The sequence below is a fragment of the Triturus cristatus genome, chromosome 5_2 (assembly GCF_964204655.1).
Source record: "Triturus cristatus chromosome 5_2, aTriCri1.1, whole genome shotgun sequence".
NCBI lineage: Eukaryota > Metazoa > Chordata > Amphibia > Caudata > Salamandridae > Triturus > Triturus cristatus.
The window spans coordinates 612092179-612109149 of NC_140588.1; the positions used below are offsets into that span (position 1 = coordinate 612092179).

General features: G+C 44.2%; 1 pseudogene; it reads right to left on the reverse strand.

Annotated features, from left to right (window-relative positions):
• Positions 1–11243, reverse strand: part of LOC146829066 (E3 SUMO-protein ligase KIAA1586-like) — a 29556-nt pseudogene extending 18313 nt beyond the window's left edge.
• Between the last annotated feature and the right edge of the window lie 5728 nt (positions 11244–16971).

Here is a 16971-nt window from a genome sequence, read left to right on the forward strand (position 1 = left end):
TTGGAATGCGACCGAACAGTGTTCAGTCGCTTCCTAATGAAGCGGGCGTGACCACTGACCGGGGTCGGTCGGTCCCGTTTATGAGATGATGTAGGCAGACGCAAGTCGGCCCGACATCGTAATCGCCCCCAAAGTGTTTCCTTCAACATGGGGCCAAGCCCAAATGCTAATCAGGGAATGTCCTGTCAGGATAGTGCCAGTGCTGTATGTGCACCAACTCTATCTGTATTACAAAAGAGGTCGCACAAGCAACTTTTGCCCCTTCTGTAATACCAAAGTGCCTCAGCAGTGCAGAAAACCGGCACACATGCCCATTACTCCCTCAGAGAACGGTACGTGACAGGGCCCCAGGTATCAGTGAGGACACAGGTAAAAGCTACAGTTGCATTGACAAACTATCATCTAAATCTTCAATTAAGAGCTGAGACCCTTCAGAAAGGGCAAGGCATGGCCACTATAGACAGCGCAATGATGGTTACCAGTTTAGATTACTGCAACACCCTTCTTGTCGATACCAATAAATGACACCTAAATTCACTGCAGTTCCTCTGGAACTCGAAGGCTGGATCAGTGGCAAATCAGCCTAAAAAACAAACCTCACATCTATCCCGGTTTGCAGGCTCTGAGTCTTATTCTAGGGAACGCCAAAGCCACATTTAAAACTCTGACTCACAAATCTCTCTCTCTAATGCTTCGAACTTGGTTCAGAGAAAAACTAAAACCGTTTTGGCTTCAGTGATCGCTAAGATGTAGCAGTAGCATTGCGCTTCTTGTTCCTACGATATACAGAGGAAAAGCAGGGTGAGCCTCTTTCCGTCTGCAGTAATGCAAACTCTGAAAGAACACACCTCAGCACACCTGAGGGGCGCAATCTGATGTCCTTTTCAGCATAACAACAGTGAACATTTAAATAAGGCACACTTAGCTCTATAGGCTGCCGTACTTGGATAGCTTTAATGGTATATAATTGGGATATAAAAAGAGAGATTCTAGCCTTCTGTGCATACACGGTAAAAAAAAAAAGAATGTTTGTCTTGTTTGTTTTCCCCTAGTTTGAAACTTGGTGATAGATTTTCTTTTCGCTCTTGTGACTTCCACATGAGTCATTCTTTCATCCTTCAGAGGGCTAAATCAGATTGTAAGAGTGATATTTTAATTGAGCAAATGCATCTCGTTGAAGCCATGCAAGGGTAAACATGAATGTAAATATTATGCCTAAGTGCAGTGGTTTGTTCAAAATTGTTCTCTGGGCTCTGCATAAGTATTATTGACCTATCTGTGGAGGCCCGATGCACTAAAGTATTTTGAGATTGCAAACTCTGGGATTCACAAAATGATGGGGCTTTCCTAAAGCTTTATAGTCCGCCATAGTAGGCTATACTGACCATTAAAGGCCCTCTCCAGCATTACGGGCCCGAGCCGAATGCTTGGCCTTTAAAAGGGAATGTTATGTTATGTTAAAAAGGGTTTTATATAGCGCACGGCTACTCTACAGAGTGTCCCGGCGCTTTTATTAAAGACCCGCCTAAAGACAGCAGACACAGTGAGACAGACAGAAAGCAGAAACATAACATAAGAGGAAGACTACCATACTAAAGAGTAAAAAGCCAAGTTTTTAGGCCTTTCCTAAAGGCCAACAGATTGGCGGTGCAACGCAAGGCCAAAGGCAGCGCATTCCAGCCGGTATAGCCCAGCTACGAGGGCTATAAGGCTATTAGAATGTTCTGCCACTAAAGGGCAGAATGTTCTAATAAATAAAGCAAAGGCCTCACTGATGCGTGAGAGTCTTGTTTATAGCAACACCATTCTGACAGGCCGCATTTAGTTAAACTCTTGTTTGCCTTTAACCAACCTCCTTTCTCCTCTTTGACTTCACTTCTTACCAACTCGTCAATCATAGGCTGTGCTCTTCTGTAAGTAATTTGAACTCTATCTGTAACTTCCTTCCCTATAATAGAGTCACCCCTGACAAAGTGCCAGTTCTTATTTAAAATCCATCTAACTCTATCATGCTGTTTATGATAGGAATTGATGAATCTGCATATTTTAGCCTTGTCCTTCTTCTTCAACCCAAGCAGGGCATCTTCCCTTCCACATTTGCTCGCCCTGCTTTAGCTGTATTCAACATCCTTTCCGGATAGCCTCTGGCTTTCAGCATCCATGTCATCTCTTCTTGGCTTTCTTCAATGCCCTCTTAAGTAGTACAGATTCTTCTAGCTCTCATTAGCTCCCCATAAGAAATACTATTAGTGAGTGCTCACAGATGGAAACTCCCAGCATGTAGAGAGCTGTTTCCTGCCGTTGGCTTTCTTTATGCAGTGGGTTCCAGTTTCCTGCCTGCCACCTTCAACTTCACATCCAGAAATTCCAACTCTACTCTACTGATGTTAATAGAGAAATACAAATTTAAATCAGTGCAGTTCCATCGTGCCACAAACCCACATGCTTGCTCCTCAGTGCCCCTCAGCCTTTTGTATAAAGAGGTCCCATTGAACATAAACATATTCTTATTGCAGCATCACTTTTACATTTACAAAAGCATAGCATTGTGTTTGTAAAATTGAATGGGCCTGGCCCTTAGGAAGTATGCCACTGCATTCATGCTGTTCTTATGTCGAATACTGGTGTACAGGGAAGATACATCCAAATGTATCATCAATATTTGGTCATCCCATTCAATATCAAAAATCCTCTTTAAAAACTCCACCGTGGTCTTGATATAAGGCAAGTTAGCTACTAATGTCTTCAGAAAGCTATTGATGAACTTAGAAGTGTTCTCAAACAGACTGTCTACAGTAGCTATTATAGTTCTTCTCATTGGCTTTTTGACATTTTTATGTCAGTCAGTCAGTCAAAGGCTTTATTTCGATAAAAAACGTATCATAAAAGCTGCAGAGAAAAAAGAAAACCAAGAATTTGATTACATTTAACCTTAAAAACTTGATTTTCAAGTAAAAGAAGCACATCATAAATAAATAAATATTTAAAAAAAGATTAAACATTTCCTTTAAGCCTTTTGCTTCTAATGCACCAGGCCCATGATAAGAATTTGGAAAGGGCACAAACATACAATGGGCGAGAGTCCGACATTAAAATGCGTAGTGCCTCAATATGATGCCTGGTTCCCAACAAACGACACAATTGCTTGAGCCATCTTCTTCTTGGTTGTGCATACTCCTGGCATTCAAACAGAAAGTGTGCCACTGTCTCTTGTCTGGGTATGCAAATAGGGCAAAATTCTGTCATCTGTGCTGGGGATTTCCATCGAGATGTAAAAGCATGTAGTGGAAGAGTCCCAGTCCTAAATTTAAAATAAAGGGTCCTATCAAATGGTCTCTCCATAATGTCTAAGTAGAGTTCCCGGATCGGCAAATCCTTAAATTTCAGAAAGTCCTCCGTAAGTCTACCCAATGTACAATTAGTGCTCCGTTGGGTTGCAATCCAATTCCAATACAAACTCTTGAGTGTTGCCTTTGGGGGGGAAGACCTATTTACCCAAGCTTAACTTAAACCCAAGTTACACAGGAGGGCTTTCATATCTCTCAGCCATTTTATCCTATGCCACCCAGGGAGTGACATTACTTCAGAGAGGCCTTTGGCATATTTGGCAAGCTCCGGGGCTCGCCTTAACCGGGCCCATAAAAGTAAATGCCGGAACTTTGCCAAATCACCAATAGGGCGGCAACCTAGGTCAAGCATTAGTGGAATCATGGGAGTTCCCTGGGGAAGTGACATGATGGCCCTACAAAACTTCCTCTCAGATCTTGACAATTCGCTAGTGTTGCATGAGCCCCATAGCTCTGCCCCATAAAGAGCAGAGCTAACTCCCCTTGCTGCATAGATTTCAATAACAGGGGCTATAGGTCTAATTGCACAGGAGCGCTGCTCCTTCAGAAGAGCCCCTGTTACCCTCTTGTGGGCTAGCAGCATTTTACATAAATGAGGAGCCCACTGCATATTGTGCGACAAACGGATGCCTAGATAATCAAATACATCCACCCTCCCCAGAGGTACGGCGTTCAACTTTGGGGGACGACAGGTTTTTTAGTGGGGTTCATCACAAGATATTTTGTTTTATCAGTATTGATTACCAGGCCCCGTTCTGCACAAAAGGACTGGAAGTTATTGAGTAGTTTTTGAAGACCCATTGGTGATTTGGACAGCAGGAGTGTATCATCCGCAAAGAGAAGGGTGGGGATACGCTCCCCCGCCAGGGAAGGTTCATCTGAAGGTTCTTTCAACAGGTGCTCAACCACACCGTTGACATACAAAGAAAAGAGGGTGGGAGCTAGAACACATCCCTGGCGAACCCCTCTCTCTACTGGGATTCTGCTAGTTTTCTCTCCCTCTGTACCCCATCTTATCTGGGCAAAACTGTTTTCATGGAGCCTTACAAGTAACAATAGAATGTAATGTGGTATCCCCATGTCAGTAAGAACTCTCCAGAGAGTCTCCCTAGGTACAAGGTCAAAGGCAGTCTTTAAATCGATAAACGTGAGATAAAGACTGCCTTTGCCCAAGACCACCACCTTCCAGTACACCAGCAGCAATCTAAAGGTTTGTTCTATTGTGCCAGTGCCTGCTCTAAATCCTGCCTGGTAGTCAGAAAGAACGTTATTTTCACTAATCCATTGTAATATTCTAACCAACAGCACCTTGCCGACTACCTTTTGGGTTACATCCAGCAGACTTATAGGTCTATAATTCGACGGGTCGTCCCTGGCCCCTTTTTTAAAAATAGGGACAACCTGCGCCCCTTTCCAGGATGTGGGAATCGTTGCACCCCTGCAGATAGCAATGAGCAGGCAATAGATAAATTTCCCCCATTCCGGAATGTCTGAACGAAGCAGGTCCCCGGGAATGCCATCTGGACCAGCCGCCTTTTGGGGCATGATGGTACTAATGGCATACTCTACTTCTTTTATTGAGAAGTCGGGGTCTACAGAAACTGCCTCCCAGTCCTTTTGGGGCATAATAGTACCAATAGCATGCTCTACTCTTTTTGTTGGGAAGTCAGGGTTTGCTAGAGCCACCTCCCAGCCCTGTTCATCATTGGGTATAGCTGTGGTGATAATTCCAGATTGGCGAGTATACAATTTAGAAAAGTGGTTAACCCACACTTGGCTAGTAATGTTACATGTTATGAGGTCGCTATCTGGTCTGTTTCTGGCTCTGATTGTATCCCAGAAACGCCTTGAATCTTTTTCAGAGCTTGCCTCTTTTAAAGTGCGCCAGTACTCTTCTTCCCACTCCTTTCTTACATTTGCCAATGTTCGCTTATGCTCTTTCCTAGCACCCTGTATCAGGGCTTGGGATTTGCCTTTAATAGCCTCAATCAAAAGAGATTTTGCGTGTCTACATGCAGATGTGTACCAATCATGCTTGCCCCTTGGATTCCGGGTTGCCATGTTCCTACCCACATGTACCTTTTTCAAGAAAACATCCCCAATAAACCTAAGTGTTCCCTCGAAAATAGATGTAACCCTTCCAGTTGTTTAGCAGGGCCGGATCAATAGTATCCAACTCCGTTTGTGAGGCTTTAAGCATTTCATTGATATTGTTAAGTTTAGTTTCATCAACTGAAACTGTATTCCACTTCAAGCGTCTGCCACATGAGGAGACAGAAATTTTATGAGCTTGCTTAGAGGGTACTTCGAGTGTTTTGCTAGGCCAAGGGTTTTTAAGAGTCAAAGAAAGCAAATTATGGTCGCTTTCAACAGTAGGTAGAACTACCATATCCTGTACTAAACCCCACAGTGAAAAATCTAGGAGAATGTAATCAATCCTCGAGGTGTGGCTGACTCTATTAAATGTAGCAGCACCCATAGGGTCTGAGTTTGTACGACCATTTGTGGCTCTTAGGCCAAACTCCAATGTTAGAGCATTTAACTGTATCGCACTTTGGGTCCATCTTTTAATCGGAGGAATAGTTAGGGCTGGGATACCCCTTCTAACATCATCCTCACCCAGGTCCAGAATGTCATCTGTTAAGAGAGGCTCATAGGTGCAATTAAAGTCTCCCGCAACCAGGACTTGGGCACCAACAGTATTTTCTCTGAGCTCTGTTTCAAGAATGGTCACTATCGGGGACATAGACCCATATTTGGTACCTCTAACATATATGTTAAACAAATAGAGGGTTAGCCACCTGCGGGGACCTCTCAAGGAGATTCCTAGAATATCTGGGCTATTAATATGCTTAGGTGTTATGCGGCAATTAAGGGAAATGCTTACCCAGATGAGAAGACCTCCCGAAGGGCGACCCTTTCCATTTCTAGGGAGTGCTGCAGGCACAGAGTATGTAACATACCCAACTCGATGGAGTGGTTCTAAGCTCCAGGTCTCCTGGAACAGGCAGATCTTATGGGCCTCTACTAAAGCATTCCATTCTGGTGAGCATAATTTCCTATGGATACCTGCTAGGTTCCAACTAAGAATCTTTAATGTGACCCTAGGATCATGGCCATCGCTATTTTGAGGACCCAGGCATTCAATAGGAGGCATGAGTACAACAGAAGGCATGAGATTAATAGAAGTCATGGACTGAGCAATACTAGGCCCTGGTACGGAGTTACGGTGGGGACAAAAAGCTGGGACCTGTGAGATTGCTTGGTCAGTTGTCTGCATCGCTGGGGTCATATGACTAATATCTATATTTGTATTAGTCGTAGAGCTAACCAAGGATTGTAAGGGTTTGGGACTAAGGAATTCAATGCCCTCAAGGTCATGTCCAGTATGCAATAGTGGTCAATCCACTGCTTCTAAGCAGCTGAACCTATTTGCGACTGGTATGCCTCTCCAACCTACAAGAGGAGCTATGTCACCACCTCCATGACCTGACCAATCAGCCCACTCCCTTCTTCTATCCCAATTTCTTACTTGTGACCTGCTCCAATCAGGGGCATCATTGTATCGATTTGTGGGGGGGTAGAAAAAAGAAAGCCTTCTTGTCTCTATTCCGTCATTCTTTGCCCGCATATCCCAACAGCAAATATGATCGGCAGTTCGGGGGTCGTCAAAGTTGACTATGACGCAAACCCCCCGAGTCCTTTTACTCTCATTTCCTATCCAGGGTACCCTGCGCACCATTAAGATCCTGCTGCTACAATGAGGTGGCAGCGGTCTATTGGTAGTAAGCCAATGCTGTACCTTGTTTTTTAGAGACCATGTCGGTTCCTCCGCATTTTGACTTAGCTCGGGAACTCCGGTCATGATTACAACATATGGACTTGCCTCTGGTGGTAGATGTGTTGGGTACCTACCCCCATCCCTGTTCTTATCATTTTTATACAGTGACCCTGATGGTTTAACCGGCACAGCTTTAGTATTGTCAGAAGGGACTGGGGTTTTGAGTGGCTCTATAACCTTCTTCAATACTGCTGGAGTTGGCTTCGTTTTTATGTTTGGCCCATCAGTGGCTACTTTTTTGGTTTGCAACTCCCCCATTGAATTTTTTCTATTTGTTTTTGACCCCCTTGGTTTAACCAACCCGGCACCCGTCTGAATATTAGGAGTTGCATTCATAGAAGCTATCTGCTTTTCGATATTTGAAAGAGATAGTTCGATGGGCTGCATATAGATTTTTATAAGTTCTCCCAATCTGAGTAATAGTTGGTTGTTTACCTCACAAACTTTGCAGCCCTCACCCAGACTACCAGGGTCGTTAAGATTTGTTGGATTCAAAGAGAGGGTTATCATATCTGTTGCTACATTGATTGAGCTACTCAATGTAGATGCATTTTTTCCTGGCGAATGAATAATGGGAAGTTTTTTATTAGATTTACGATTTTTCACTTCCTTGGGCTTCTTTCGCTTTGATATAGCGCCCTCCCTCTTTCCCCTGGAATGATCTGTGTTGTGATCCTCCTGCGTCGGGCTCGAAAAAAGTTCGGGCGTCTTCTCAAGCGCCTCACTCAACTGCGTATCCGAGAGTAGCAGGGATACCGAAAGATCAGCCAAATTTGGCATACTATGTGTTTCTACTCGTGCTTCAATTAGGGGTCTGTTCTCCCTTGGATTAATAGGTAACTTTGCTAAAACTAGAGAGCCCATTGATGAACGCTTGGCTAAGGCCAGATCCTGAGACACCCTACGCTCCAGGAGTGATATGCCTTGCTTTATCGCCTCATTAGCCCTAGTAATATACTGGTCGATTGGGCCAGTGACATGCGCTGACCCCTGTGCAATTTTACTCCTGCTACCCCTAGTCATCATGACATTAATGTATTCCCCCACAAACTATCGAATAGAAGTTCTAGAAAGAGACAACTATGAATTTGCGTGATATATAAGGAAATATAACTAGAGTCTCAAGTTCAAATATAAGAGAGGGGGCCCAGCCCAGTCTTACCCGGTCTTTAACGGGCTTCAACGGGCCTGCCCTTTGCCCGGGCTTAGCCCGGCGCCGCCGCGCGAGTCCCGGACGCGGAGGGAGCCTCGATCTTTTAAGCGCCTCCGGGCGCGAACACTGCCGGAAATTGGCCGCAATGCGAGCTGGGAACTGTAGTCTCCCCCTCTCAGGCCGCGTTGGGATGAGGCGGCGTCAGGGGGACCCACAGCGTCAGGGCCCCAGGAATGATGGCGTGTCCAATTATACGTGCAGCAGGACCGTAGGTAAGCACCATACACCTAACACAATGTACCTTAGGTGTAGTAAAAATAGGTAATTTAGGATGGTCATTCTTAAGAAAACTGTTTTCATCCTATATCAAAAGACCCTCCTTTTTCCCATCCAACAGATCCTTAGAAACTCATTATTTTACTTTCAAATATTCAGATCCTCTTACAGCATCCTTCATCATTCAATTGGAGACAGGCCTTCCTCGTATACATGTCCTTGGGCCACAGAGTCACATTTCCACCTTTATCTAAACTTTTAATCACAGCATTATCATTTTGACTCCATTTGTTTATCGTCTCATCCTCCCTTTGTTCACAAATGCACCATATTTTTGTTGACCTTTCCTTGTAAAATATGTAATTCTGTTGATACCATTTACGAGAACCTATCAATGTTGTCATGTAACATAGGAGGTATAAATTTAGATCTAAATGGTGTCCCAAAGCCCTTTATTTACATTTATTTTCATCTACACACACACACACACACATATTATTTTTACATGAGTGCTAAAGAAGAGGAAGGCAACATTAAATATGAAAATATGAAAACTGACATTTCTAGAACCACTTCCAATTTAACAGACCTACTAGATCCTGGTGATCCACGTTCTTCAAGACTGATAAGGAGCACTCATTGAGCACATACAGCACTGCCATTTCATACTGAACTTCACCTTGCAAACCTAACTTGTTTTTTCCATGGAAAAGAAATAGGAATGCTCTCTGGTTGCCATAACAACCTGTTGCCCATGGAAATGGCACCTAAATAAGGGCTATGCTACATATTTTCACATAAAAAGTAGTAACAGGTTACTTATAGGAGATCTGTTTACAGAAAGTATTGAGATGCTCTGTGATTGTTCAAACAGTGAAGCAAGCCCAGCCGCATGGCAACCATAGCAAGTAAAACATTTCCACATGTGTAAAAGCAATAATTATCATTCCACTTTAACTGTAGTGCTTCATACTATGCTTGTATCTATTAGGGAGCTAAGAGTGAGTGAATTATGAGCTTGAAAGGGCCATCATCCATCTGCACAGAATGTGACATCGCTGGATTTCTCATCATCCATCTGCACCTTAATTGACATCACTGGATTTCCCATCCTCCATCTGCACAGGAAGTGACTGCAGGAAAGTGGGTTTCTGTTGCACTACCCCCCCCCCCATTTTGCCAGATTTCTGATGCACTTTGACTGAGTTTGCCATGGGTCCCTGACAATCAGGTACCCAGGGCCTGTGTTCTTTCTCTAACCTGTACCAATGATTCCACAATTGGCATAACATCGGGCCCACATGTAAGTCTCTTGTAAAAGGTACCACTGGTACCAAAGGGCCTTGTGACCAGAGAGAGCCTCTGAGGGCTGCAACATGTATTAAGCCACTCTCAGAGATTCTTCACCTGACACATACACCCTGCCACTGCAGCCTGTATGTCAGTGTGTGACCCCAAACCTAAAAGTCAAAACGGCACCCATTCAAAACACTGCCTGTGGCATAGACAAGTTACCCCTCTAGCAGGGTGCACTATACCACAGGTGAGGGCACAGTGGCACAAGCTCTGTGCCGCTACAGTGTCTGTGTCATTCACAGGCATTGTACGTGCAGTGAAGCCATTTTAAGTATACATGGGCTGGAAGTTTGTCATCACGAACTCCCAAGCTCCGTGATGGCTTTAGTGAAGACTGAGAAGTTTAGTCTCAAACTTCTCAGCATATTAATCCCACACTGATGCGAGTGTCAGATTTAATGTAAAATGCACTCACAGGGCAACTTAGAGATGCCCTCTGAAACACGGTCAGCCTTAGTGTGATTCCTGACTGGCTACCAACCATTTGCCACTAACATGTTTCTGGACTCCTGAGTAGAGAGCCCACCGCTCTCTGGGTCTGGTAACAAAGCACATCCTGGGCAGAGGTGTCATGCCTCCTCCCACAGAATGGGCAGGGTCCGTGAAGAGGGAGCTTCCAAGTCTGACGCCTTTGTTAGCCACCCCCAGCCTTTTGCTGCTGTCAGTAACTGGCTCCCACCGGTTCTGATTCCCATTTGGGGGTCAGAACCGGTGGGAATGCCTAGCCAGGAAGGAAGGTGTGCCTACCTTTGCCAATCCACTCCTCAGGCTTGGGAGGCGAGGTGAACCACACATCTCAGTCCCCTTCATCTTGAAGATGAGGGTACTCCGCCAATTAGGAAGAGGATTATGCCCCCCTACCCCTGGAGGATGGCACACTAGAGGGTGTTGACACCCCAAGGAAGGGACCCATTGATCCTGACCTGAGCACCCCTGTAATACCCCTGAATCTAGTATTTAGGGGCACCCTTGAAACTTACCTCTTCAGATTCGCCCAGCCAAAGAAGAAGACAGACCAGGACCACTGCTGGGCCAGGAACTGAACCGCTGCAGACAAAACCGGCAAGAACCCCGCCATCTGCACCCGGGTCGACCGCTGGACCTGCTGTTCTTCCAGAAACCCTTTCTGACCTCCAAGAAACCCAGGAGGTGCTGCAACCTTTGCCAAACCACTAAGAATCTCCCTTTTGACTAAGGGCCCTAGTCCCCGGCATCCGCCGGTACTAGAACCACCACAGTGAGGACCGACAGTGGTGTCGATGCAACTCATTGTAACAAAAGAACTCCCCGACCGCAGTGGTAGAGGACCAACCCATGTGTTGACACGACTCTGCCCTGCCAGAAGAAAAGCCTCTCCGCCCAACGGTCTCCATGACTCGAGGGATTCTCTTAGTGTACCGGGCACCAGCTGTGTCCAGGTGGTGCCCGAGAGCCCGTACCCTTCTGCTAGAGGTCCTTTTGGCCTCCTCCGGTGCCACTGGCCCAACCGCCCGACCGCAACCACCCTGTGACTGTCTGACAAAAGTGGAACTCCTCCAGCCAAGCAACAGCAATCAGCCGCCAGCGACTGCGATGGTAACCGTGTTGGTGGTCTGCTGAAAACCAACCTACGTAAATCTCATTGCTGGTATCGACCACAGGTCGTAGATACTGAAACTCGCACCTCTGGGTGACCCCATTACCTCACGACCGACATTGCCTGCAGTGATGTCCTGGACCACCCGAAGACTGGACCTGTAAGCTGGGTACTTGTAAGTTCATCACCCGTCTTTCCCTCCACAGTATGGCATAGCGTTCTCTCTGTATTGCACGAACTCTATATCCTGACTTCCAAGTATTTTCTTTCCGACTGAAAAATATTGTTTGAAACCCTACAATCTGTTTCATTTGAAAAGCTTTGATACTTTGAAAGTATTGCAACTTACCTGCATTAAGTAACCATTGGTTCTTAAATAAAATACAAAGTATAACTTTTATTTATACTTACCAATTTTTCTACATTCAGTCTTTGAGTGTGTAATAACATTTCTAGCCTGAGTGTGTACAATAAATACTTAACGCCGCCCTCTGGTGAGCCTAAATGCTTGACCACACTAGCACAAATAGAGCTGCTAGTATTATCTACTTTAGCCTCTGCAATACCTCTGGGGATCCACTGGACTCTGTGCAGACTATACCTTGCTTTGGTATAGTATATACAGTGTCAGCTTCCTACAGTGACATCACTCCTCTGCCCTCACAGGAACTACTTAATGGCTGCCCCAGAGTGGTCATGCAACAGACATGCGCAGTGGGTGAACAGCTGGTCCAACGAATGGGCGTCACAGGTAAGCCTGTCTGGGCCTGTCCACTGCAGAACCATATGCAGTGCCAGGAACCCTGGTCCTCTCCCTCCCACTGCTACAACTCTGCAACCCACTGAGCCCTCAACCCCAGCCACAGTTCCACACCCCGCTGCCTCACCACACCATGCCATTCCAAGAGAGCATTCTCCTATGCTTCCTGTAAGTTTTCATGCACTTACCCAGAGCCAACAAACAACATACCAACAGCACCCAACATCTCACTACTCACTCTCTTATACTTACACAGTCCTGCAACCACCCGCACAACACACCAAACTTACATGCATGCTCCTCAAAACCTGATCACTCACCAAACACATCATAGAGATTTGAGACCTGTTGGACAACAATGCGCTTGACATATTTTTCCAAATGGAAACCTGGCTGAACCCCTCATCACAACCTGACATTGCCACATTCATTCCCCCAGCTACAAAAGTGACAGGCAAGATAGACTTCACAAGCTCGGAGGCGGAATCACCATCATCCACAAGAACACCATCAGCTGCACCATATCCATGGACGCATCATTCTCCAACATTGACCACCTGTTGTTCAAGCTCCATATCACAGCCAACTTTCATCTACAGAACACTGGGACCACATGCCAGCTTCATTGCCACCATCACAAACTTCACTGCACCACCCTCCCTCGATGTTAGCAATTACATCCTACTTGGGGACCTGAACTTCCACCTGAAAGACTACACCGACCCCAACTCAAAAACACTCATTGAAGACCTTGAAAGTGCGGGCCTTGCCAAATGAGTAAAAGGACCATTCCACATTGATGGACACCACTTGGACTCGATTTCACCAACTTCAAGAACAAACAAGTTGACATAGCCCACACCAGTCCCATGGACAGACCACTCACTCATCAAGTTCAGCATCCCAATCCCGGTCCAATGCACACACACCACAGCCAGACCAGGCCGTTGAAATGGGAACAGCATCACTACCAAAGACTAAAACAGCACTCTCAACACACTATTGGATAACCTCCTGCACTGACTTCCTGGTCCCCCTGAAACACAGCAATACAACATGATCAAGACCCTAGGCCAGCTGATACATAGAGGATCTCACACTGATGAAATGTGACGCAAAAAACTGGAGCGCAATTAGAGAATGAGCCAGAACAATGCAGAAATGAGCACGTTCAAATCCGTCCATTGACACTACCACCATATGATCCAGACCATCAAACTCACCACTCTGGCGGACTGCATCAATGCCAACACCAACAGAAGCAAATACATCTTCGCCATTGTGAAAGATTTGACTTCACCATCGGTTGCCTCCAACTCGATAACACCCTCGCAGGACCTCTGCAACATTCTCATTTCAGCAAGAAAATCACTGCCATTTACAGCAACTTCAGACAGTAACTGGACCGGCCAGACTGCTCAAAACACCTCCCGATCTTATCCATAGAACCAATGATCACCACATGACCCATCATCACCCAAGAAGAAACTGCTACCAACATGAAGTCCATCCACTCAAGGGCCCCACCAGACTCCTGGCCCCACCACCCTTACTCCAGAGGACTGCAACTCATCAGTGCCATGCTCACACCAATTCTGAATGGCTTCACCTCTTCTGCAACCTTCCTAGATGCTTAGAAACATGCGACTGACTTCCCATTGCTGAAGAAACTCTCTGTGGACCCTTCAACGCTCGCCAACTAAAGACTGATCTCCCTGCTAACATTCCCGGCCAAGGTATGAGAGAAAATTATTAATAGACACATCACTAAATACCTCAATGACCACTAACTCCTCAACACCACTCACTCTGGTTTCAGGCCCAACTTCATCATAGAAACTGTCCTCATCGCTGCCATGGATAACATCCGCATTACTTTGGGCAGAGGAGACGCAGCAGCCCTCATCCTCCTGGACCTCTCTGCAGCATATGAAACAGTCTATCACCCCATACTCATCCAACGCCTACACAATATTGAAATCAAAGGACATGCACTCCGATTAATTTTATCTTTCCTGACTCTGACTGGGACTTTTGCCTGACTGGAAGGACCCTGTCAGCCTGGCACCCTACACCTCGGACGCCCACAACCTCATCTACGATCTGCGGAGTTCTGAAAGGATTATCCCTGAGCCTCTTCAGCACATACATGATCCCTCATGCCAGCATCATCCACTCTCCCGACATCAGTGTCCTCTCCAACGACACACAACTCATTCTCTCCGTCGCAAGCAAGGCACCCAGTTCCCAGATAAAGTTCAAGCCTGCATGACTGAATTTGTCCGTTGGAAGAAGTCCAACTGTCTACAGCTAAACACTGACAAGACAGAAATCGCAATCTTTTGGAAGAGCACATCATGTTGGGTCAACCTGGTGGCCAACAGAGCTAGGACCAACATCCACCCCACCACCATGCCAAGACCTTCCGGATCATTATCGACAGCAATCTCAACATGACCCCCCCCCCCCCAAGTCAATGCTGTCACCGCTTCATGCATCCATACCCTGAAGATGCTAAGAAGATTTTCATGTGGCTCCAAATCAGCACCCGGAAAGCTGTCACACACGCCATGGTCACAAGAAGACAGGACTATGGAAACGCCCTCTATGCCAGGAAAACTCACCAAAATGCTTCAGACCATTCAGAACTTGACAGCAGAATGGCTCTCAACTCCCCAAGTCGCACTCACATCACACCACACCTGAAGGAGCTCCACTTGCTCCCCATTCACAGATGAGCACAATTAAAACTCCTCACCCAAACTTTCAAAGCACTACATAACACTGGCCCAGCATATCTCATTAATCGCATCTGCTTTTGCAAACCTTCCAGACATCTCTGCTCCTCTATACTCCTACTTGCACAAATTCCATGCATAAAGAAAAACAGATCTGACGGTTGAGCCTTCCCCTACATCGCTCCTTAAACGTGGGATGACCTACACATAGGAGCCTCCTCCTCACATTTACATTCTGCAGATTTCCACCTGCTCGGCGCCCGAATACCTCCCGAGTGATTGTGTGTGTTAAGATTAAATAGGATAAGATACGATAAGATAAGACTAGATAAGATTAAATAAGATAAGATACAATAAGATAAGACTAGTTAAAATTAAATAAGCTAAGATATGATAAGACTAGATAAGATAAGATATGATAAGACTAGATGAGACTAGATAAGACTAAATTAGATTGAATAAGATAAGATACGATAAGATAAAACCAGATAAGATTAAATAAGATAAGATACGATAGGACTAGATGAGACTTGATAAGACTAGATAAGATTTAATAAGATAAGATACGATAAGACTAGATTAGACTAGATACAACTAGATAAGATTAAATAAAATAAGATATGAGAAGACTAGATGAGACTAGATAAGATTAAATAAAATAAGACTAGATGAGAGTAGATAAGACTAGATAAGATTAAATAAGATAATAAACTATAAGATAAGACTAGATAAGATTAAATAAGATAAGATACGATAAGACTAGATGAGAATAGATAAGATTAAATAGGATAAGATACGATAAGACTAGATAAGATTAAATGAGATAAGATATGATAAGACTAGATGGCGCTAGATAAGACTAGATGGGCCAGAGTCACAAAAGTAATCTGAGACAAAATCTTAATTTTAGGACTTTCGGTATTCACAAAAGGCATTTATGAGTAGTAAAGTTAGGATTTTGACTTAAGTTTTGGTCTTAAAACAAAATCCTAACTTAAGTTAAATTTAAATTAGGATTTTCTCTTAAAACCAAAACTTAAGACAAAATCTTAACGTTACTACTCCTAAATGCCTTTTGTGAATACCAAAAGTCGTAAAGTTAGGATTTTGTCTCAATAAGATTAAATAAGATAGGATACAATAAGACTAGATAAGATACGATAAGATTAGATAAGACTAGATAGGATTAAATAAGATAAAATATGATAAGACTAGATGAGACTAGATAAGATTAAATAAAATAAAATACGATAAGTCTAGATAAGATTAAATAATATAAGATACAATAAGAGAAGACTAGATAAGATTAAATAAAATAAGATACGATAAGACTAGATAAGAATAAATAAGATTAAATAAGATATGAAAAGATAAGACTAGATAAAATAAGATTAAATAAAATAAGATTAAATAAGATAAGATATGATAAGACTAGATAACAATAGCTAATACAAGATGATACAAGATGAGATAAGATGAGATAAGATGGGCTGGATCTCAAACTGATGATCTTCAGCTTTTGTGACAGAATCTTCTGTGCTATCTGAGATCACTAAATGTTCAACCTTGTAAGCATGTGAGGTAGCTAAAGGAAAGAGAAAGTAAAAAGGTTACAGTAACCAGCATCGGATAACAGGCAGTATTAAATACCTGAAATGCACATACCTGCAAATACCATGTTTCAAGCAGTAAACTTGATGTAGTATTTTTTTACCCCAATGCTAACTCTCAGCGAAAAATAAAGAGAGAACCGGAGAAGCAGCTTCTCAGAGGTAATTACATGACCCAGGTAATTTGTTTCCTTATTTTTTAAGAAACTTTTTTGAGTCTTCAGGCTGAGCACCCCTTGGAATGGCCCCTCAGTTGAACAATAACTATCAGTGAAGTTGAAAATGTGGTGATTCTATGCCAGAGAGAAAGCACA